Genomic DNA, 21,877 nt, shown 5'->3' with positions numbered 1-21,877 from the left:
CAGGAAGTAACTTGGCACCCAACCTTCACTAGGTGAAGGTTAGACATATAGGTGACTTATAAGTTACTTATGTGCAGTGGTAAACGGCTGTGAAATAACCTGGACGTTATTTCACTCAGGCTGCAATGGCTGGCTTGTGTAAGAATTGTCTGAGCTCCCTATGGGTGGCAAAAGAAATGCTGCAGCCTATAGGGAACTCCTGGAACCCCAATACCCTGGGTACCTAAGTACCATATACAAAGGAATTATATGGGTGTCCCAGTGAGCCAATGAGAATTGGTAAATTTAGTCACTTGCCTGCAGTGACACATTTGGAAAGCAGAGAGACCATAAACACTGAGGTTCTGGTTAGCAGAGCCTCAGTGATACAGTTAGGCACCACACAGGGAACACATACAGGGCACATACTATGAGCACTGGGGTCCTGCCTGGCATTATCCCAGTGACACAAGGACTAAAACAACATACATACAGTGAAATATGGGGGTAACATACCAGGCAAGATGGTACTTTCCTACACAACCCCCCCCCCCCCCCCCCAAACGAAGGACAAGAAGACTAGCCATGACCTGATGAGTCTTCATTGTCTAAGTGGAAATATCTGGAGAGTCCATCTGCATTGGAGTGGGTACTCCCAGGTCTATGTTCCACTGTATAGTCCATTCCCTGTAGAGATATGGACCACCTCAACAATTTAGGGTTTTCAACTTTCATTTGTTTTAGCCAAAGTAGAGGTGTGTGGTCTGTCTGAACAATAAAGTGAGTACCAAACAGATATGGCCTCAACTTTTTCAATGCCCAGACCACAGCAAAGGCCTCCCTCTCTATGGCAGACCAATGCTTTTCTCTAGGGGTCAACCTTCTGCTGATAAAAGCAACTGGTTGATCCTGGCCCTCAGAATTCAGTTGTAATAAGACTGCCCCTACCCCTAATTCAGATGCATCAGTTTGAACAATTATTTTCTTGGAGTAACATGGGCTTTTTAGGACAGGTGCAGAGCACATGGTCTGTTTGAGCTCCTCAAAAGCTTTCTGACAGCTAGCTGTCCATAACACCTTCTTAGTCATTTTCTTACTTGTGAGATCATTAAGAGGGGCTGCTATGGAGCCATCATTTTTAATGAATCTCCTGTAATAACCTGTGAGGCCTAAAAAGGCTCTCACCTGGGTCTGAGTTGTAGGGGGAACCCAATCCATGATTGTCTGGATTTTCCCCTGTAGTGGTGCAATCTGTTTTCCACCTAGCAGGTGGCCCAGATAAACCACTTTCCCCTGCCCTATCTGGCACTTTGAGGCCTTGATAGTGAGGCCTGCTGTAGGAAAGTACCATCTTGCCTGGCATGTTACCCCCATATTTCACTGTATATATGTTGTTTTAGTCTATGCGTCACTGGGACCCTGTCAGGCAGGGCCCCAGTGCTCATAAGTATGTGCTCTGTATGTGTTCCCTGTATGATGCCTAACTGTCTCACTGAGGCTCTGCTAACCAGAACCTCAGTGGTTATGCTCTCTCTGCTTTCCAAATTTGTCACTAACAGGCTAGTGACTAAATTTACCAATTCACGTTGGCATACTGCTACACCCATATAATTCCCTAGTATATGGTACTGAGGTACCCAGGGTATTGGGGTTCCAGGAGATCCCTATGGGCTGCAGCATTTATTTTGCCACCCATAGGGAGCTCTGACAATTCTTACACAGGCCTGCCAGTGCAGCCTGAATGAAATAACGTCCACGTTATTTCACAGTCATTTACCACTACACTTAAATAACGTTTAAGTCACCTATAGGTCTAACCTTCATCTGGTGAAGGTTGGGTGCAAAGTTACTTAGTGTGTGGGCACCCTGGCACTAGCCAAGGTGCCCCCACATCGTTCAGGGCAAATTCCCCGGACTTTGTGTGCGGGGACACCATTACACGTGTGCACTGTACATAGGTCACTACCTATGTACAGCGTCACAATGGTAACTCCGAACGTGGCCATGTAACATGTCTAAGATCATGGAATTGTCACCCATATACCATTCTGGTATTGGGGGGACAATTCCATGATCCCCCGGGTCACTAGCACAGAACCCGGGTACTTCCAAACTGCCTTTCCGGGGTCTCCACTGCAGCAGCTGCTGCTGCCAACCCCTCAGACAGGTTTCTGCCCTCCTGGGGTCCAGGCAGCCCTGGCCCAGGAAGACAGAACAAAGGATTTCCTCTGAGAGAGGGTGTATCACCCTCTCCCTTTGGAAATAGGTGTGAGGGCTGGGGAGGAGTAGCCTCCCCCAGCCTCTGGAAATGCTTTGATGGGCACAGATGGTGCCCATCTCTGCATAAGCCAGTCTACATCGGTTTAGGGATCCCCCAGCCCTGCTCTGACGCGAAACTGGACAAAGGAAAGGGGAGTGACCACTCCCCTGACCAGTACCTCCCAGGGGTGGTGCCCAGATCTCCTCCAGTGTGTCCCAGACCTCTGCCATCTTGGAAACAGAGGTGTTGGGGGCACCCTGGACTGCTCTGAGTGGCCAGTGCCAGCAGGTGACATCAGACGCCCCCTCTGATAGGCTCTTACCTTTCTTGGTAGCCAATCCTCCTTCCTAGGTAGCCAAACCTCATTTTCTGGCTATTTAGGGTCTCTGCTTTGGGAATCTCACCAGATAACGAATGCAAGAGCTCATCAGAGTTCCTCTGCATCTCCCTCTTCACCTTCTGCCAAAGGATCGACCGCTAACTGCTCAGGACGCCTGCAAACCGCAACAAAGTAGCAAGATGACTACTAGCAACCTTGTATCGCTTCATTGTGCCGGCTTTCTCGACTGTTTAAAGGTGGTGCATGCTCTGGGGGTAGCCTGCCTCCTCTCTGCACCAGGAGCTCTGAAGAAATCTCCCGTGGGTCAACAGAATCTTCCCCCTGCAACCGCAGGCACCAAAAGACTGCATCACTGGTCCTCTGGGTCCCCTCTCGGCACGACAAGTCTGGTCCCTGGAACTCAGCAACTCTGTCCTAGTGACTATCACAGTCCAGTGACTCTTCAGTCCAAGTTTGGTGGAGGCAAGTCCTTGTCTCCCCAGGCTAGACTGCATTGTTGGGTACTGCGTGATTTGCAGCTGCTCCGGCTCCTGTGCACTCTTCCAGGATTTCCTTCATGCACAGCCAAGCCTGGGTCCTGACACTCTAACCTGCAGTGCACAACCTTCTGAGTTGTCCTCCGGCGTCGTGGGACTCCATTTTGTGAGTTCGGGTGGACTCCGGTTCACTCTTCTAAGTGCCTGTTCAGGTACTTCTGCGGGTGCAGCCTGCCTCTGTGAGGGCTCCCTACGTTGCTGGGCACCCCCTGTCTCCTCTTCCAAGTGGCGACATCCTGGTTCCTCCTGGGACAGCGGCACCCAAAATCCCTAACCGCGACCCTTGCAGCTAGCAAGGCTAGTTTGCGGTCTTTCTGTGTGGGAACACCTCTGCAAGCTTTATCGTGACGTGGGACATCCATCCTCCAAAGTGGAAGTTCCTAGTCCTCTTCTTTCTTGCAGAACTCCAAGCTTCTTCCAACAGGTGGCAGCTTCCTTGAACCCTCAGCTGGCATTTCCTGGGCTCCTGCCCACTCTCTACACTGTCGCGACTATTGGACTTGGTCCCCTTGTCTTACAGGTACTGAGGTCAGGAAATCCACTGTTGTTGCATTGCTGGTGTTTGCTCTTCCTGCAGAATCCCCCTATCACAACTTCTGTGCTCTCTGGGGGTAGTAGGTGCACTTTACACCTACCTTTCAGGGTCATGGGGTGGGCTATTTTTCTAACCCTCACTGTTTTCTTACATTCCCAGCAACCCTCTACAAGCTCTCATAGGTTTTGGGTCCATTCGTGGTTCGCATTCCACTTTTGGAGTATATGGTTTGTGTTGCCCCTATACCTATGTGCTCCTATTGCAATCTATTGTAACTTTACACTGCTTGCATTACTTTTCTTGTTATTACCTGCATAATTTTGGTTTGTGTACATATATCTTGTGTATATATCTTATCCTCATACTGAGGGTACTCACTGAGATACTTTTGGCATATTGTCATAAAAATAAAGTACCTTTTATTTTTAGTACTTCTGTGTATTCTGTTTTCTTATGATATTGTGCATATGACACCAGTGGTATAGTAGGAGCTTTACATGTCTCCTAGTTCAGCCTAAGCTGCTTTGCCATAGCTACCTTCTATCAGTCTAAGCTGCTAGAAACCCTTCTTCTACACGAATAAGGGATAACTAGGCCTGGCACAAGGTGTAAGTACCTCTGGTACCCATTACAAGCCAGGCTAGCCTCCTACACCTGCCTTTTGCAGGGCCTCCAAAACTTTCCAAAGGTGGACCAGGTGCTCATCCCAGGTTGAGCTAAAGACAGCAATATCATCAAGATATGCTGCACTAAAAGCTTCCAATCCTTGCAGGACTGTATTCACCAACCTCTGAAAAGTGGCAGGTGCATTTTTCAAACCAAAGGGCATTACTGTGAATTGGTAGTGCCCTCTTTTTAAAAAAAACATATTTTATTGGTTTTATATTTCAGATACACATTACAGACTGTTTGATTGTCATCCACAGGATTCCATTTATCTGCTTAAGAAAATAACATGTAACATCCCCAAACCCCACACAATAAACACGTCTCGGAACACTATTTAACCTTCAGAATCATTTCTTGCTGCATTTGCTGAAAACATTAGCGTTTGCTAAGTAGCTGATGGGAGGTCGCGCCAGGTAGGGCCATTTGCTGCTGGATCTGTACCGCTTGTCGCTTAGTGGTGGCTCAGAGTGGGCCCTGCAATTACTGATACTAACGGAGAATTGGATGTTTGCCCTGTATGTTATAGTTGTTATTATGCCGGTGGGCTAGTGGGCTGTTAGCGTGCTAGGGAAGGGGTGATCAAGCCAGTTCAGCGTTGGTGTGCCACTTGTTGGGTTGTGCTTTTTGTGGGGGATGCGCAGGGGAATTCGTTGTGCTTATTCAATCTGCGTATTCCCCGGTTCATGGGGGCTTATCATCATTTTTGGTCTCGAGTTTAGTTACCAGTGTTTCCCAAGCGGCACACCCTGTGTGCTGTTGTCCCTCCCGCGCTAACTTCTTTAATACCTGGTGTTCCGTGCGAGCCCAGCGTAATGTTAGGGTGCTCCAGGATTCCCGATCGGGTGCTGTGGGCGCCTTCCAATGCATAGCTATCAATCTTTTGTACATTAAACAGGCTAGGTCTGCGAATTTGTGCAGATGTCTTTGTTTTTTAGATCTTGACCTGAACCCCAGTAGGCAGGATTTAGGTTCTGCTGCCAGTGCAAGCCCCGTTAGTTCGGAGATCTCCTGGACCACCTCCATCCATGCTTTTTGTATGTTAGGGAACTCCCAGACCATGTGATAGAAGTGTGCTAGCGGCGCTTTACATCTAGGGCATGTCGGATCTGAGTCTGGGAACATACGCTTTATCCTAGCAGGGGACAAGTTTGTTTGATGTGTGTAGTTGAACTGTGTGTACCTGAATCTGGGGTTCCTTGATACTCCTCGGGCATGGTGCAAAGCGTTCGGCCACTCGGCTTGTGTGATCGGGCCAGGGAGAACGGAGTTCCATCTCTCCCTGGCTTTCTCCGCGTGTGGCTCGGGGGGTTTATTAATGATTTTGTATAGGCTAGATGTTACTTTTATTTGGGCGTCATATTATAGAATATGGTGGATTACAGGGGAGGGTTCTGGTTCTGTGGTACCTGCCCCCCATGTTTTTTTAATTGCGTGGCATATGACGTGATATGTCAGGAATTGGCCAGGATTTATCTCGGTAACGGCCTGTAAGGCCTCGAGCGACATTAGTTTGCCGTCTTCAAAGCAGTCGCCCACTGTCTGCACCTCCGCCTCTGTCCACACTGCCGTCGCTTGCGTGCTAGCCCCGGTCCACTCCGGAAGGTGATCCAGCGGAATGTATGGGGAGTAGGGGAGCCTGAAGCCCCCACCCTGCACATATTTAACCCAGCAGGCGTGTGCCACTGCCATCAGTGGGTTAGTAGTGTTTACCTTCGAGTGTTTGGATGCCAGCCACTTTAACAGAGGGGTTTCTTTTAACCAGGTCCTCAGCTGCACGACTTCCGCCAGTGCCGGTCTGTGGATCCAATTCTGAACCCACTGTAACTGTGCGGCTGAGTAGTAACGTTCGAAGTTGGGGGCCCCCAGGCCACCCACGTCTACCGGCCGCTGCAGCGTGGTCAGAGCCACCCGGGCTCTGCCCCCGCCACAGATGAATTGCAGCAGCGCTGTATTCAAATTACCGAAGAAGCTTTTGGGGATAGTGATCGGTAGGGCCGCGAAGTAGTATAGCAGCCTGGGCAGAATCAGCATGTTCGCGATCGCCACCTTGCCTGGTGGAGAGAGCGGAAGCCTGTTCCAAAACTGCAGCGAGCCTTTTATGGAGGCCAGCGCCCTGCCCAGGTTCCCGTCTCTGAGATCTTCTGTGTTATGGTATATATTTATCCCGAGGTACTTAAACGTTTCAAAGCACCTTTTCAGGCGCCCCAACAAGGGGGCCCCTTGTCTTTCGGGTGGCCACTTTACAAGCGGGAACGCGCATGACTTTTCCCAGTTCACCACCAGGCCCGACAGGGCTCCGAACTCAGCGAGTAGAGATATTACTGAGGGGACAACCTCATGGCCTTTCCGGATATAGATTAATGCATCATCTGCATAAAGCGAGATTGTGTGGTGGACCCCGCCCCTGACTATTCCCCAGCTGCGTTCCATGGAGGGTACTCTTGCCGGTAGTGGTTCCATTGCTATTGCAAACAATAGCGGGGATAATGGGCAGCCCTGTCTCGTGCCCCTAGTAATCGAAAAACTGTTAGAGATCACCCCGCCCGTCTTCACCCTGGCTTGTGGGCCAGAGTACAGTGTCCGGACCCAGCGTATGTAATTGGGGCCTATTCCCATGCGGTTCATTGTGGACAACAAAAAGTCCCACTCAAGCGTATCGAACGCCTTTTCAATGTCCAGCGAGAGCACCATTTCTTCGTATGCATCTGGGGGGGTGTCTCACATTATGCACAATATTTAAAAAAGTGTTGCGCCTTGGTATAAAGCCGTTTTGATCGTCATGTATTATGGTATGCATGATAGGGGCTAGTCTATTTGCCAAGATTTTGCCTAGTATTTTGCAGTCTAAGTTTAGGAGCGATAATGGTCTGTAGGATTTAACATCTGTGGGGTCGCGGCCCTGTTTAGGGAGCACTACTATCATGGCTTCTCTCTGTGATGGGGGCAGGTATTCATTAGCCCACGCTTCTTCAAACACCTTCAGCAGGTGGGGTTTTAGGCAGGACGAGTAGGCAGTGTAGTACTCCAAAGGGAGGCCGTCTGTGCCAGGTTCTTTATTCCTGGGCATCTGCACTAGGGCTAATTCTATTTCTCCCATTGTCAGGGGGGCTTCTATTATTTCCCTATCAGTTTGTGCGATCTGCGGTAGGAGAGATCCCGCGAGAAAGGACTCGAGTTGCGTGGAGGTGCATGAGGTACGTTTGGTATATAAATTTGAGTAGTATTCTCTGAACGTTCGGTTTATCTAGCCAAGGTGCCCCCACATTGTTCAGGGCCTATTCCCCGGACTTTGTGAGTGCGGGGACACCATTACACGCGTGCACTACATATAGGTCACTACCTATATGTAGCTTCACAATGGTAACTCCGAATATGGCCATGTAACATGTCTATGATCATGGAATTGCCCCCTCTATGCCATCCTGGCATAGTTGGCACAATCCCATGATCCCAGTGGTCTGTAGCACAGACCCTGGTACTGCCAAACTGCCTTTCCTGGGGTTTCACTGCAGCTGCTGCTGCTGCCAACCCCTCAGACAGGCTTCTGCCCTCCTGGGGTCCAGCCAGGCCTGGCCCAGGATGGCAGAACAAAGGACTTCCTCTGAGAGAGGGTGTTACACCCTCTCCCTTTGGAAAATGGTGTGAAGGCAGGGGAGGAGTAGCCTCCCCCAGCCTCTGGAAATGCTTTCATGGGCACACATGGTGCCCATTTCTGCATAAGCCAGTCTACACCGGTTCAGGGACTCCTCAGCCCTGCTCTGGCGCGAAACTGGACAAAGGAAAGGGGAGTGACCACTCCCCTGACCTGCACCTCCCCTGGGAGGTGCCCAGAGCTCCTCCAGTGTGCTCCAGATCTCTGCAATCTTGGAAACAGAGGTGCTGCTAGCACACTGGACTGCTCTGAGTGGCCAGTGCCAGCAGGTGACGTCAGAGACTCCTTCTGATAGGCTCCTTCAGGTGTTGCTAGCCTATCCTCTCTCCTAGGTAACCAAACCCTCTTTTCTGGCTATTTAGGGTCTCTGTCTCTGGGGATTCTTTAGATAACGAATGCAAGAGCTCATCCGAGTTCCTCTGCATCTCTCTCTTCACCTTCTGCCAAGGAATCGACTGCTGACCGCGCTGGAAGCCTGCAAAACTGCAACAAAGTAGCAAAGACGACTACTGCAACTCTGTAACGCTGATCCTGCCGCCTTCTCGACTGTTTTCCTGGTGGTGCATGCTGTGGTGGTAGTCTGCCTCCTCTCTGCACTAGAAGCTCAGAAGAAATCTCCTGTGGGTCGACGGAATCATCCCCCTGCAACCGCAGGCACCAAACAACTGCATCACCGGTACCCTGGGTCTCCTCTTAGCACGACGAGCGAGGTCCCTTGAATCCAGCAACTCTGTCCAAGTGACTCCCACAGTCCAGTGACTCTTCAGTCCAAGTTTGGTGGAGGTAAGTCCTTGCCTCCCCACGCCAGACTGCATTGCTGGGAACCGCGACTTTTGCAGCTACTCCGGCCTCTGTGCACTTCCGGCGGAAATCCTTTGTGCACAGTCCAGCCTGGGTCCACGGCACTCTAACCTGCATTGCACGACCTCCTAAGTTGTCCTCCGGCGACGTGGGACTCCTTTGTGCGACTTCGGGTGAGCACCGTTTCACTCCACTTCATAGTGCCTGTTCCGGCACTTCTGCGGGCACTGCCTGCTTCTGAGAGGGCTCCTTGTCTTGCTCGACGCCCCCTCTGTCCCCAGACGGAATTGGCGACATCCTGGTCCCTCCTGGGCCACAGCAGCATCCAAAAACCCTAACCGCACAATTTGCAGCTAGCAAGGCTTGTTGGCGGTCTTTCTTCAGGAAAACACTTCTGCACGACTCTCCACGGCGTGGGGGATCCGTCCTCCAAAGGGGAAGTTCCTAGCCCTTGTCGTTCTTGCAGAATCTTCAGCTTCTACTGTACAGTAGCAGCTTCTTTGTACCCACAGCTGGCATTTCCTGGGCATCTGCCCATCTCCGACTTGCTTGTGACTTTTGGACTTGGTCCCCTTGTCCACAGGTACCCTCGTTTGGAAATCCATTGTTGTTGCATTGCTGATTTGTGTCTTTCCTGCAGAATTCCCCTATCACGAATTCTATGTCCTTTGGGGAACTTTAGTGCACTTTGCACTCAATTTTCAGGGTCTTGGGGTGGGCTATTTTTCTAACCCTTACTATTTTCTAATAGTCCCAGCGACCCTCTACAAGGTCACATAGGTTTGGGGTCCATTCGTGGTTCGCATTCCACTTTTGGAGTATATGGTTTGTGTTGCCCCTATCCCTATGTGTCCCCATTGCATCCTATTGTAACTATACATTGTTTGCACTGTTTTCTAATACTATTACTGCATATTTTGGTATTGTGTACATATATCTTGTGTATATTTGCTATCCTCATACTGAGGGTACACTCTGAGATTCTTTTGCATATTGTCATAAAAATAAAGTACCTTTATTTTTAGTATATCTGTGTATTGTGTTTTCTTATGATATTGTGCCTATGACACTAAGCGTACTGTAGGAGCTTCACTCGTCTCCTAGTTCAGCCTAAGCTGCTCTGCTAAGCTACCATTATCTATCAGCCTATGCTGCTAGACACCCTATACACTAATAAGGGATAATTGGGCCTGGTGCAAGGTGTAAGTACCCCTTGGTACTCACTACAAACCAGTCCAGCCTCCTACATTGGTTGTGCAGTGGTGGGATAAGTGCTTTGAGACTACTTACCACTTTTGTCATTGTACTTTTCATAAGAGAAAAATATACAAAACAAGTTCAGTGTATGTACACCTAACCAAAAAGTTTTGCATTTCTTTTCTCACCTCTTTTCTAAAGTGCTGAAAAGTACCTCTAAACTTTCTAAAAAGTTTAAAAAGTGTTATTTTCTGTCTTTCTAAAAGTTCTGAAAACTTTTTTTCTCTTTTTCTGTCACTTAAACTCTTTCTAAAAATGTCTGGCACAGGCCAAAATGTTGATCTGTCCAAACTTGCATATGATCACCTTAGCTGGAAAGGAGCAAGGAGTCTCTGCATAGAGAGAGGTTTGAGTGTAGGGAAGAATCCTTCTTTGGAATTATTGCTTAACATGCTTAGAGAACAAGATAAGGCCAGAAGGGCCCCATCTGTTGGAAAAGTAGCTAATGGTTCCCAATCTGATCCAGGGACTCCCCTAGGAAAAGATTCAGGAAAGAAACTTCCTAGCCTGCCTATTACCAGACAGCCTAGCATAGTTGGTATTGATGTAGAGTCACACCATACAGATAGTTTTGTCTCCCATCCTAGCAAGAGTATTCCTTCTCACCACAGTAGAAGTGATGTTTCTGTTAACCAAGCTGTTAGGGTGCCCTCTGTAAGGGATAGGTCTCCTTCTGTCAATTCTCATCATACCTCTGTTTCAAGACATGCCCCTCCCACCCACCCTGATGACAGATTGTTAGAAAGGGAGCTCAATAAATTGAGAGTGGAACAAACCAGACTGAAGCTTAAGAAGCAACAGCTAGATTTGGATAGACAGTCCTTAGAACTAGAGAAGGAAAGACAGAAGTTGGGTTTTGAAACCCATGGTGGCAGCAGCAGTATTCCCCATAGTCATCCTGCAAAAGAGCATGATTCCAGGAATCTGCATAAGATAGTTCCCCCTTATAAGGAGGGGGATGACATTAACAAGTGGTTTGCTGCACTTGAGAGGGCCTGTGTTGTACAGGATGTCCCTCAAAGGCAGCGGGCTGCTATCCTATGGCTATCATTTAGTGGAAAGGGTAGGGATAGGCTCCTTACTGTGAAAGAAAGTGGTGCCAATAATTTTACAGTTCTTAAGAATGCACTCCTGGATGGTTATGGCTTAACCACTGAACAATACAGGATAAAGTTCAGAGAGACCAAAAAGGAGTCTTCACAAGACTGGGTTGATTTCATTGACCATTCAGTGAAGGCCTTGGAGGGGTGGTTACATGGCAGTAAAGTTACTGATTATGACAGCCTGTATAACTTGATCCTGAGAGAGCATATTCTTAATAATTGTGTCTGATTTGTTGCACCAGTACTTGGTGGACTCTGATCTGACCTCTCCCCAAGAATTGGGAAAGAAGGCAGACAAATGGGTCAGAATAAGGGTGAACAGAAAAGTTCATACAGGGGGTGACAAAGAGGGCAACAAGAAGAAGGATGGTAAGTCTTCTGACAAGGGTGGGGACAAATCTAAAAATGAGTCTTCATCAGGCCCACAAAAACACTCTGGTGGGGGTGGTGGGCCCAAATCCTTTTCTAATCAAAACAAAGAAAAGAAACCATGGTGCTATTTATGTAAAATAAAAGGCCATTGGACAACAGATCCCAGTTGTCCAAAGAAAAGCACCAAGCCTCCTGCCACTACAACCCCTACTGCTACACCTAGTGTCCCTACTAATAGCAGTGGTGGTGGGAGCAAACCTACTAATAGCCAATCCAAGGGAGTAGCTGGGCTCACTTTTGGTAACTTAGTTGGGGTTGGTCTTGTTTGGGAGACCACAGAGGCTGTGTTAGTCTCTGAGGGGGCTATTGATTTAGCCACCTTAGTTGCTTGTCCCCTTAATATGGATAAGTACAAGCAGCTACCCCTAATAAATGGTGTTGAGGTTCAGGCCTACAGGGACACAGGTGCCAGTGTCACAATGGTGATAGAGAAACTGGTCCACCCTGAACAACACCTACTTGGTCACCAGTACCAAGTAACCGATGCTCACAACAACACACTTAGCCACCCCATGGCTGTTGTAAATCTCAACTGGGGGGGGGGGGGGGTTACTGGTCCAAAGAAAGTTGTGGTAGCCTCAGATTTACCTGTAGACTGTCTACTAGGAAATGATTTGGAGACATCAGCTTGGTCAGATGTGGAGTTGGAGGCCCATGCAGCAATGCTGGGCATCCCAGGGCATATTTTTGCTTTAACCAGGGCTCAGGCCAAAAAGCAAAAAGGACAGGGTGACTTGGATCCTGGAACAATGGACCAAGTGCTCCCTAAAGCTAGGGCTAGTAGAAGTAAAGCACTACCTACTATCCCTCCCTCTACAGTGGATTCTACTTCTGAGGAAGAAGAATTTCCACCCTGTGCAGAACCTACACCAGAGGAGCTGGAAGCAGACACTGCTGAGCTTTTGGGTGAAGGGGGGCCTGCCAGGGAGGAGCTGAGTGTGGCACAGCAAACGTGTCCCACACTAGAGGGTCTAAGACAGCAAGCTGTCAAACAAGCTAATGGGGATGTCAGTGACTCTCACAGAGTTTACTGGGAGGACAACCTCTTGTACACTGAAGCAAGGGATCCTAAACCTGGAACTGCCAGGAGGTTAGTGATTCCACAGGAGTACAGAAAGTTCCTCCTAACTCTAGCCCACGACATTCCCCTAGCTGGACATTTAGGACAAATGAAAACTTGGGACAGACTTGTTCCCTTGTTTCGTTGGCCTAGAATGTCAGAGGACACAAAAGAATTTTGTAAGTCCTGTGAAACCTGTCAAGCCAGTGGCAAGACAGGTGGCACTCCAAAGGCACCCCTTATTCCACTGCCTGTGGTTGGGGTTCCCTTTGAAAGGGTAGGGGTTGACATAGTTGGCCCCCTTGACCCTCCTACTGCTTCAGGCAATAGGTTTATCTTGGTGGTAGTGGACCATGCCACAAGATATCCTGAAGCAATTCCTCTAAGGACCACTACAGCACCTGCAGTGGCAAAGGCCCTCCTGGGAATATTTTCCAGGGTGGGCTTCCCAAAAGAGGTGGTATCAGACGGGGGAAGCAATTTCATGTCTGCTTACTTAAAGGCCATGTGGAAGGAGTGTGGTGTGACTTACAAGTTCACTACACCTTATCATCCACAAACAAATGGACTGGTGGAGAGATTTAACAAAACTCTCAAAGGCATGATTATGGGACTCCCTGAAAAACTCCGCAGGAGATGGGATATCCTTTTACCATGCCTCCTTTTTGCTTACAGGGAGGTACCCCAAAAAAGGAGTGGGCTTCAGCCCCTTTGAACTCCTCTTTGGACACCCTGTTAGGGGTCCACTAACACTTGTCAAGGAGGGTTGGGAACAACCTTTAAAAGCTCCAAAGCAAGATATTGTGGATTATGTACTTGGCCTCAGATCAAGGATGGCTGAGTACATGAAAAAGGCCAGTAAAAACCTTCAGGCCAGCCAAGAGCTCCAAAAGCAATGGCATGACCAGAAGGCTGTTTTGGTTCAGTACAAACCAGGGCAGAAAGTGTGGGTCTTGGAGCCTGTGACCCCAAGAGCACTCCAAGATAAATGGAGTGGACCCCACACAATTGTTGAGAAAAAGGGTGAAATCACCTACTTAGTTGACTTAGGCACTGCCAGGAGTCCCCTTAGGGTGCTCCATGTCAATCGCCTGAAACCCTACTATGACAGGGCTGATCTCACCCTGCTCATGGCAACTGATGAGGGACAGGAAGAAGACAGTGATCCTCTACCTGATCTCTTCTCTTCCACAGAACAAGATGCTCTAGTGGAAGGTGTAGTTTTGGCTGATTGTCTTACTGCTGAGCAGAAAGACCATTGCATAAATCTCCTGGGTCAGTTTTCTGAACTCTTCTCTACTGTGCCAGGTACCACTTCTTGGTGTGAGCACACTATAGATACTGGAGACAGCTTGCCTGTCAAAAGTAAGATCTATATGCAGCCTGACCATGTCAGAGACTGCATAAAGCAAGAGGTGCAGAAAATGTTAGAACTGGGAGTGGTTGAGCACTCTGAAAGTCCATGGGATTCTCCTGTGGTACTTGTACCAAAACCCCATTCCAAGGATGGAAAGAAGGAAATGCGGTTTTGTGTAGACTATAGCGGTCTCAACCAGGTAACCAAAACTGATGCTCACCCTATACCCAGGGCAGATGAGCTCATAGATAAACTGGCATCTGCCAAATATCTAAGCACTTTTGATTTGACTGCAGGGTATTGGCAGATCAAATTATCAGAAGATGCAAAAGCAAAAACTGCATTTTCAACCATTGGAGGCCATTACCAATTCACAGTAATGCCTTTTGGATTGAAAAATGCACCTGCCACTTTTCAGAGGTTGGTGAACACAGTCCTGCAAGGGCTGGAAGCTTTTAGTGCAGCATATCTGGACGATATAGCTGTCTTTAGCTCCAGTTGGGATGATCACCTGGTCCACCTATGGAAAGTTTTGGAGGCCCTGCAAAAGGCAGGCCTCACTATCAAGGCTTCAAAGTGCCAGATAGGGCAGGGGAAGGTGGTTTACCTGGGACACCTTGTTGGTGGGGAACAGATTGCACCACTTCAGGGGAAAATCCAAACTATTATAGATTGGGTTCCCCCTACTACTCAGACTCAGGTGAGAGCCTTTTAGGCCTCACTGGGTATTACAGGAGGTTCATTAAGAACTATGGCTCCATTGCAGCCCCTCTTAATGACCTCACATCCAAGAAAATGCCTACAAAGTTATTATGGACAACAAACTGTCAGAAAGCTTTTGAGGAGCTGAAGCAGGCAAAGGGCTCTGCACCTGTCCTGAAAAGCCCTTGTTACTCTAAAAAATTCTATGTCCAAACTGATGCATCTGAATTAGGAGTAGGGGCAGTCCTATCACAACTTAATTCTGAGGGCCAGTGAGGTACTGGGTTTTTCAGAACCGATACTGATCCGGTAACCCAGCGGTGCCAGGGTACACCCAAAGACCTCGGGTACTTTCCTGATTCAGACTACAGAAACTCAGAGTCTTCTAGGTGAAGTCAAAGATGGAATTTATTGGCTGCAACCAATTGACAAGTGTCCTAGAAGTACAACAGCACGATTTGTATGTTCTCAGGAGACTGTGTTTCAATGCAAAGTCAGGTTTCCTTATATACAGTTTTTTAAGCTTCAGGCAAACATTCTTGACATTTTGGTTGGTCATTCACATGTTTTCACTACAAAGGAAAAAACAGTGTCATGATGAAACCTTATATTTCATGTTATCCAACCCATAATAAATTACCCGGCAAGGCCTAGTATTTTACATCAGATAAGTGTGGACCCCCAATAAAAACGGGCACCTCCCCCTCGTAATGTAAGAAGAAGAAAAGAGCAGGTGCAGGTGTGAGCAAGATTAGGCAGGGTGTGTGAGCGATAATAAGGGTTTTATGGCATGGTGTGCCTTGATGCTATCTGATTCGGCCACTGGGAGAGGGACTGACCAAACAGGTTTGGCCTGAGGCAATGGTTCCAGCTTGCCCAGGCCAGAGAGAAGTCAATCAAGGTGTACGTGTCCTTGGAATCAAATCTGACTGTATTATAAGCCTATGTGAGGGCAACTTTTAAAAATGGCTGCTCTGTATAAAATGGGAGCCACGAGTGCAGGACGAAAATGGCGATTTCGAGGTGAAAACGCTGCTGGAATTGAGCGAAAATGCTCATGCTTAGTGTACTAGTCATTATCGGTCTTTTGATACTAAAATCATACTGCTGTGGCAAAGTAAATTACATGGGTCCAGAATTTTTAGAACCACACCAGGATCAACCTGTTGCTTTTATTAGTAGGAGGTTGACCCCTAGAGAAAAGTGTTGGTCTGCCATTGAGAGGGAGGCCTTTGCTGTGGTCTGGGCACTGAAGAAGTTGAGGCCATACCTGTTTGGCACTCACTTCATTGTTCAGACAGACCACAAACCTCTACTTTGGCTAAAACAAATGAAAGGTGAAAATCCAAAATTATTGAGGTGGTCCATATCCCTACAGGGAATGGACTATACAGTGGAACATAGACCTGGGAGTAGCCACTCCAATGCAGATGGACTCTCCAGATATTTCCACTTAGACAATGAAGACTCATCAGGTCATGGCTAGTCTTATTGTCCTTTGTTTGGGGGGGGGGGGGGGTTGTGTAGGAAAGTACCATCTTGTCTGGCATGTTACCCCCTTTTTTCTATATATAAATGTATTTTTAGTTGTATGTGTCACTGGGACCCTGCCAGCCAGGGCCCCAGTGCTCATAAATGTGCCTGAATGTGTTACCTGTGTTATGACTAACTGTCTCACTGAGGCTCTGCTAATCAGAACCTCAGTGGTTATGCTCTCTCATTTCTTTCAAATTGTCACTAACAGGCTAGTGACCAATTTTACCAATTTATATTGGCTTACTGGAACACCCTTATAATTCCCTAGTATATGGTACTGAGGTACCCAGGGTATTGGGGTTCCAGGAGATCCCTATGGGCTGCAGCATTTCTTTTGCCACCCATAGGGAGCTCTGACAATTCTTACACAGGCCTGCCACTGCAGCCTGAGTGAAATAACGTCCACGTTATTTCACAGCCATTTTACACTGCACTTAAGTAACTTATAAGTTAGCTATATGTCTAACCTTTACCTGGTAAAGGTTAGGTGCAAAGTTGCTTAGTGTGAGGGCACCCTGGCACTAGCCAAGGTGCCCCCACATTGTTCAGGGCCAATTCCCCGGACTTTGTGAGTGCGGGGACACCATTACACGCGTGCACTACATATAGGTCACTACCTATATGTAGCTTCACGATGGTAACTCTGAATATGGCCATGTAACATGTCTATGATCATGGAATTGCCCCCTCTATGCCATCCTGGCATAGTTGGCACAATCCCATGATCCCAGTGGTCTGTAGCACAGACCCTGGTACTGCCAAACTGCCTTTCCTGGGGTTTCACTGCAGCTGCCGCTGCTGCCAACCCCTCAGACAGGCTTCTGCCCTCCTGGGGTCCAGCCAGGCCTGGCCCAGGATGGCAGAACAAAGGACTTCCTCTGAGAGAGGGTGTTACACCCTCTCCCTTTGGAAAATGGTGTGAAGGCAGGGGAGGAGTAGCCTCCCCCCAGCCTCTGGAAATGCTTTCATGGGCACACATGGTGCCCATTTCTGCATAAGCCAGTCTACACCGGTTCAGGGACCCCTCAGCCCTGCTCTGGCGCGAAACTGGACAAAGGAAAGGGGAGTGACTACTCTCTTGACCTGCACCTCCCCTGGGAGGTGCCCAGAGCTCCTCCAGTGTGCTCCAGACCTCTGCCATCTTGGAAACAGAGGTGCTGCTGGCACACTGGACTGCTCTGAGTGGCCAGTGCCAGCAGGTGATGTCAGAGACTCCTTCTGATAGGCTCCTTCAGGTGTTGCTAGCCTATCCTCTCTCCTAGGTAGCCAAACCCTCTTTTCTGGCTATTTAGGGTCTCTGTCTCTGGGGATTCTTTAGATAACATAGAATGCAAGAGCTCATCCGAGTTCCTCTGCATCTCTCTCTTCACCTTCTGCCAAGGAATCGACTGCTGACCGCGCTGGAAGCCTGCAAAACTGCAACAAAGTAGCAAGGACGACTACTGCAACTCTGTAACGCTGATCCTGCCGCCTTCTCGACTGTTTTCCTGGTGGTGCATGCTGTGGGGGTAGTCTGCCTCCTCTCTGCACTAGAAGCTCCGAAGAAATCTCCCGTGGGTCGACGGAATCGTCCCCCTGCAACCGCAGGCACCAAACTGCATCACCCGTACCCTGGGTCTCCTCTCAGCACGACGAGCGAGGTGCCTTGAATCCAGCAACTCTGTCCAAGTGACTCCCACAGTCCAGTGACTCTTCAGTCCAAGTTTGGTGGAGGTAAGTCCTTGCCTCCCCACGCCAGACTGCATTGCTGGGAACCGCGACTTTTGCAGCTACTCCGGCCTCCGTGCACTTCCGGCGGAAATCCTTTGTGCACAGTCCAGCCTGGGTCCACGGCACTCTAACCTGCATTGCACGACCTCCTAAGTTGTCCTCCGGCGACGTGGGACTCCTTTGTGCGACTTCGGGTGAGCACCGTTTCACTCCACTTCGTAGTGCCTGTTCCGGCACTTCTGCGGGCGCTGCCTGCTTCTGAGAGGGCTCCTTGTCTTGCTCGGCGCCCCCTCTGTCCCCAGACGCAATTGGCGACATCCTGGTCCCTCCTGGGCCACAGCAGCATCCAAAAACCCTAACCGCACGATTTGCAGCTAGCTAGGCTTGTTGGCGGTCTTTCTTCAGGAAAACACTTCTGCACGACTCTCCACGGCGTGGGGGATCCGTCCTCCAAAGGGGAAGTTCCTAGCCCTTGTCGTTCCTGCAGAATCTTCAGCTTCTACTGTCCAGTAGCAGCTTCTTTGCATCCACAGCTGGCATTTCCTGGGCATCTGCCCATCTCCGACTTGCTTGTGACTTTTGGACTTGGTCCCCTTGTTCCACAGGTATCCTCGTTTGGAAATCCATTGTTGTTGCATTGCTGATTTGTGTGTTTCCTGTAGAATTCCCCTATCACGACTTCTATGTCCTTTGGGGAACTTTAGTGCACTTTGCACTCACTTTTCAGGGTCTTGGGGTGGGCTATTTTTCTAACCCTTACTATTTTCTAATAGTCCCAGCGACCCTCTACAAGGTCACATAGGTTTGGGGTCCATTCGTGGTTCGCATTCCACTTTTGGAGTATATGGTTTGTGTTGCCCCTATCCCTATGTGTCCCCATTGCATCGTAATGTAACTATACATTGTTTGCACTGTTTTCTAATACTATTACTGCATATTTTGGTATTGTGTACATATATCTTGTGTATATTTGCTATCCTCATACTGAGGGTACACTCTGAGATACTTTGGCATATTGTCATAAAAATAAAGTACCTTTATTTTTTGTATATCTGTGTATTGTGTGTTCTTATGATATTGTGCATATGACACTAGTGGTACTGTAGGAGCTTCACTCGTCTCCTAGTTCAGCCTAAGCTGCTCTGCTAAGCTACCATTATCTATCAGCCTATGCTGCTAGACACCCTATACACTAATAAGGGATAACTGGGCCTGGTGCAAGGTGTAAGTACCCATTGGTACTCACTACAAGCCAGTCCAGCCTCCTACACTGACTTAGAGTGGATTTCAGTGTTTCGGCGAATGCTTGGTCTTGTAAAGCTTCCACTTGCATTCGCCAAGTGGAAATCGCCTGTCCTGTCCTGCCCCAGTTCAGTGTTACTCTGTGGTGCATGATCTGATAGTGTCTTCGCTAGGTATTCTTACTCACCAAGCAGTGCTCCTATATCTTGGGTGCCCCATATTATATCTATTCTAGTGTGGGACTGAGTAGAATGAGTATCCCTCTGTTGCGGATGCCCTAAGCGCCATAAGTCGTGTAGTCTCATAGCGCCTGCCCATTCCTGTAGTGGGTCAGGTGTTTTCCTATTTACCAACGAGCTCGCTTGGGCGTGGGATCTATCTAGTGTTGCAATTGGGGTGCTGTTGAAGTCTCCGCCCCAGAGGGCCAGGGCCATTGGGTTTGTAAACAATGTCGGCGTGAGAGAGCCCAGGAAACCTGCAATCCCACTATTTGGAGCATATACTCCGACTACAGCTAACTGTCTGTCATCCAGTCGGCCTTCCACTACCACGTATCTCCCTCCTTGGTCTATCTTGTGGGCCGATAGGAGGAATGGGACCCCGGGTGCGATCCAGATCAGCACCCCCCTCGCAAAAGCCGAATATGTAGTGCCTATGAGCTGGCCCCCCCATCTTGCACGCAGCTCCCGCAGGTCCGCCTCTAATATGTGCGTCTCTTGCAGGATGGCTATGTGTACTCCTATTCGCCTAAGGCGTGCGTGTACTCTGGTCCTTTTACTCGACGTTCCCAAGCCCCTCACATTCCATATCACTATGACAAACTGGTCTACTTTATTTCTCCCGTGTGGCGCCATTGAAGTGTCTGGAATTTCCCTCCGTGCATGGGTCCCTCACCCCGAGCTTGGCCCTTTTGGTCATTGCCCCTTTGGCATAGCTGTTTGTTAGGGGGGGCATGTGCAGCAGATTCCGCTGTGTATTAAGTGATTCCGGCGTGTGTAAATTTACTAAACTACTAACCCCCACCACCCCAATTAGATCCCCAACCCTTCTAACAATTTGTGCGCAACTACTGAACCTATAGGTGTGTGATAAAACCCGTATCCGATTGGATTTCCATGGTGGAGTAATCATATCTACCAGATGTGGCTCTTTTGCGGGGCTCACATCTTTCCGCAGACTGAGTCTGCTAATACCGTTGGGCGCCCCCCGGTAATTTGTGTGCTCCGCGCTCCGACCCCCCCCCCCCATAGCACCCCCGGGCCACCCTGCTGCATTTAGTTATACATTTATACCTAAGATACACATTGCTGGTGGCGCCTTCGCCTCGGTCCCTGCCGTCGCCACGGAGTCCCCAGTGACTCCATGGATCTGCCAATGTTAGTGCCACCGGTCCGTGGGAGCAGTTAAGTTCGGTTAAAGTTCGTCTGCAGATCTGGGGGTGATCCTTGGCCCACCCAGCTCGCCTGCAATTGTGGAAACGGAGCTAGCCGTGTCTGAGTCTGTGCCCAACACGAGGGGCTTCCTAACCATCGCAAAGTTACTCTGCATGAGCAGGGGAGTCTCTTTCAGTACTCTTGCTCTTTCTTCTGCTACTTGTTGGTCGTTTGGTTGGCCCCTGGCGCGCCTCCTGGTCCTCTTTCTTGAGGCAGATGTTTGCCATTCCTCATCTCCCTCCGCGTCTTCCCTTGGGCGGGCAAGACCCTTGGCATGCAGCCAGGTCCAAGCGTCCTCAGGAGTAGTGAATATGTAGGTGCGGTCCTCCGATACCACACTCAGTTTCGCAGGGAATAACAAGGCGTACTTTATGTTGTGTTCACGCAGGCGTTGTTTAATCTTGACATAGGAGTTTCGTTGATTTTGCACCTCCTGAGTGAAGTCTGGGTAGGCATTGATAGTCGAGTCCTCGTACTTATATTGGACTTTGTTGCGGAACTGTTGTAGTATTGCATCTCGATCCCTGTAGTTGAGAAATCTGGCGATCAGAGATCTGGGTGATTGGCCGGGGTCTGCCCGGTACTCTGTACGCCCGCTCAACAGAGAAGAACTTGGATGGGGCTCCGTTCAACACCTCCTTGATGAGCCATTGTTCCAGACAGATTTCCGAGTCAGGTTGCAGCATCGTTTCTGGAAACCCTAGAAAGCGCACGTTGTTGCGGCGCGCCCTACTCTCCATCTCTTCCAGAGCACTTTCAACTCTGCGTCTATGCGCTGGATCTGCTTTCGATTATCTTGAGCCGTGGGGGTTAGATCGGATAGCCCTTCTTCAGCCGTTTTCACTCTTTCCGCTAGGCTGCGGTGGTCTACTCGTAAGAGATTCAAGTCTTGTGAGACTGCGTCTATTCTATTTTCCAGTGAGGACTTAGGGGGTCATTCTGACCCTGGCGGTCACCGACCGCCAGGGCCAACGACCGCGGAAGCACCGCCAACAGGCTGGCGGTGCTTCCTGGGCCATTCTGACCGCGGCGGTAAAGCCGCGGTCAGAAAAGGGGAACCAGCGGTTTCCCGTCGGTTTACCCCTGGCCCAGGGAATATGGGGATTCCGACCCCCTTTCCGCCATCCTGTTCCTGGCGGTTTTTACCGCCAGGAACAGGATGGCGGGAACGGGTGTTGTGGGGCCCCTGGGGGCCCCTACACTGCCCATGCCACTGGCATGGGCAGTGCAGGGGCCCCCTAACAGGGCCCCACAAAGATTTTCAGTGTCTGCT

Source organism: Pleurodeles waltl, chromosome 6, assembly GCF_031143425.1.
Source record: "Pleurodeles waltl isolate 20211129_DDA chromosome 6, aPleWal1.hap1.20221129, whole genome shotgun sequence".
NCBI classification, from domain to species: domain Eukaryota; kingdom Metazoa; phylum Chordata; class Amphibia; order Caudata; family Salamandridae; genus Pleurodeles; species Pleurodeles waltl.
The sequence above is the reverse complement of the archived record's forward strand: the minus strand, read 5'-3'. Positions refer to the sequence as shown.